This window comes from Sprattus sprattus, assembly GCF_963457725.1.
Source record: "Sprattus sprattus genome assembly, chromosome: 11".
Taxonomy (NCBI): domain Eukaryota; kingdom Metazoa; phylum Chordata; class Actinopteri; order Clupeiformes; family Clupeidae; genus Sprattus; species Sprattus sprattus.
In genome coordinates this window covers 32,266,072-32,269,578 of record NC_137909.1, presented here as the reverse complement: position 1 = coordinate 32,269,578, position 3,507 = coordinate 32,266,072, and positions in this window count along the sequence as shown.

The window sequence follows — 3,507 nt, the reverse complement described above, 5'->3', positions numbered from 1 at the left end:
AAAAATGTATTTTGTAACAAATGTGAAGCATTATCCTCAATCCTAAATCTAGGGACAGAACCACACACACAAGGTTAAGTACCACACACACACAAACACACATCGCACACACACACACACACACACACACACATTGCACACACATACAGACACACATGCACACACACACACACATACAGTTCACACACATGCACACATCCAGATACAAACACCACAGAATGATCACCTTCAAGCTACACTTATGAGCATTTACTGAATTGTAACATTCACAAACCAGTAACATAACAACAATACAATTTAGAGCTAAGATATATTAAATTAATATCAAAAAATTAAAATCTTATTATATAGAAATATTATATGCACCAACATGTACTCTAACTAGTGCTGTCAGTTTAACGCGTTATTAACGGCGTTAGCGCAATCCCATTTTAACGGCGTACATTTTTTTATCGCGCGATTAACACTTTTTTTTTTTTTATAGACGTTCTTTTTGCTCTTCCATACTGTGTAGTAGGCTAACGTTACATTTGAGTGAATGGTGAGCGCGATACGGCGACATGGATGATTAAAAGCTTCTGAAAAGAAAGTTTACCTTTAAAAGTTGTGTTGAGCAAAAAATGCGAGCTTCACTGTTGTCTGAAAATGTCAACAGGCAGCTGGCTGAAAGCACAGAAGTAGTAGGCTTACCTTTTATTGGTAACCTATACTGTTACGGTTCATTGTTTTTGAAATAAGAGGCCTGACTTCTATGTTCACAGCAAACTTGATAAAAAGAAAATATTAAGCGATGGTTTAACTGCACTATAGGCTGAGTCTTTGTTTATCTGAAAAGTGCACTTTATAATTTAATTTTGTACCGCCCTGTTTGGCAATGTTATTTTTCAATAAAATAAAACATTACATAAAGCAAGCCAATCCACTTTTCCATGTTGATAAGAGCATTAAGAAAAGAAAAAAAGTGATTGAAGGGACATTTAGAACAGATACAAATTTTCGATTAATACATTTGCGATTAATCGCGATTCATTTTGACTTAACTATGACAAAAATGCGATTAATCCCGACTAAATATTTTAATCGTTTGACAGCAATAATTCTATCAAATAGTAATAATAATACTTTCAACTTATGTAGCGCTTTTCTAGGCACTCAAAGACACTTTTACATTGGGCAAAGACACAATGTGTGGCATTATGCAAAAACAAATCCTCAATCTCTAAATGAACCAAAATCAGCAGTGAGCAGTAAACTGTTACCTGGAGGGATAGACGGGGGAGGTGGAGTAGGCGGGGGAATTCGAATAGACGGGGAAGAAGGGTAGCGCATATAAGAAGGCGAAGGTCCCATGGTCTCTCAGTGTCAGATGAACGTCTAAGCACAATGGGTGTTGGTGTGCTACTCCTTTAGAATCTCCATAATGGTTGTATTTGCATAATGGTCCGCCCACTTCCTCAGCAGTATAAGCTCTGCTCTGCACTGTAGAACTCCAGTACTTCAGCAGTATAAACTCTGTTCTGCACGGTAGAACTCCACCTCCTCAGCAGTATAAACTCTGTTCTGCACGGTAGAACTCCAGTACTTCAACAGTATAATCTCTGTTCTGCACGGTAGAACTCCAGTACTTCAGCAGTATAAACTCTGTTCTGCACGGTAGAACTCCAGTACTTCAGCAGTATAAACTCTGTTCTGCACGGTAGAACTCCAGTACTTCAGCAGTATAAACTCTGTTCTGCACGGTGTAACTCCAGTACTTCAGCAGTATAAACTCTGTTCTGCACGGTAGAACTCCAGTACTTCAGCAGTATGAACTCTGTTCTGCACGGTAGAACTCCAGTACTTCAGCAGTATAAACTCTGTTCTGCACGGTAGAACTCCGTTACTTCAGCAGTATAAACTCTGTTCTGCACGGTAGAACTCCAGTACTTCAGCAGTATAAACTCTGTTCTGCACGGTAGAACTCCAGTACTTCAGCAGTGCAGCCTGGAGATTCTTTTAGAACACAGAAGTGCTCTTGGTCTAGAACAGCCAACAGTAAGTTTGCCTGAGAGCAGGGGCGTAGCCACGTGGTGGCCAGGGGGGGGGGGGGGGGGGGGGGGCACAGCCACCATTGGTCAGAGAATGGCCACCCTGTTGCCCCGCCCCTGCCTCTAAGTGATGCAATGCGCCTCGAGCGCGCCTCATCCACAAAGTGGGGCGTCTGGCTTCATCCTTACGCAATTAAAAGATTCGATTTGTGTGAAAAATGCCCGATTTAGTGACTCTAGACTTCATGTAAACGGGGTCTGAGAGTGACGAGAGACTCCAGTTTACTCCACTCCGGTATTATGGGATGCATAGACTGAGTTTGACCCGCTCTTAAACAGAGAGAGATGTTTGTTTGTTTCAACTATTTGTGAGGATCATTGCATTTCTGTGAAGACTCTGCATATGTGTATCTGATGAAGGCTGTGCTGCCCTCTAGTGTTGTGAGTCTGCAGCCTGTCTGTCCCTCTCACCACAGTGTGTGTGTGTGTGTGTGTGTGTGTGTGTGTGTGTGTGTGTGTGTGTGTGTCTGTGTGTGTGTCTGTGTGTCTGTGTCTGTGTGTCTGTGTGTCTGTGACGTGTCAGTTGTTCACCATGGAAAGGACACTGTGTCAGTTATTTGAGATGTTGAGTGGCATTGGTGAGAGATATTCTTCTGGAGTTTTATGGCTTCATATTATTTCTAAGTACATATTGTTGTTATCTATAACATTTGGAATAGAAAACAATTTCCGTTATCAGGAATAGTAACAAAGTGATGAAATTCATACTTTTTATATATTTCATACAATTAAAACAGCCTGGGGTCAAATTGACCCCAAAGAACACCTATGCGTACAGAATAAAAACATATCATCATGTTATTTTTTCTGTTTACCCAGTTACTCCTATTTAATTCGGAGTAAGTAATTAAATATGAAGCAAAAAAAAAAATCTCATTTATTGAGAGACCCCATTGAATGGGGTCAAATTGGAGGGTTAACTCGAGGTTTAACAAATTCGTTACCATTACCAACATAGCTTCTGGTGAGTTTAGAACTACACTTCCCACATGGCACCAGGCCAGTCATAGCCAGGACTTGGTCACGTGAATGAGTCACATGACAGCCTTGCAGCTGCAGCCTCGACTGACTGAACGATAGTTCAGTATGCAGTACTAGTGTGCTAGTGGAATCTAGTCAATGCATGATGTGTGTTATGTAGCCTAAATACGATTATGCATAAGCAAAAGGTTGTACAAAACAAAGCGATTTACTGAAACCTGGCATATCTGGTGCTATGAAGCATACTATTTGTTATTGTAGCTTAGGATAAAGTAAGCTAGTTGTACATACAGACTGGATATTCGGAAGTGCGTTAGAGAACCTTGACTATATCCGGAAATGCAATTTCATTTAGGAGGGGAACGTTAATAACGGATCACTCTGGGTTTCGTCTGATCACAACATGGGTCTTCCGTTGGCGCTTGAGTGGCTCGCTACT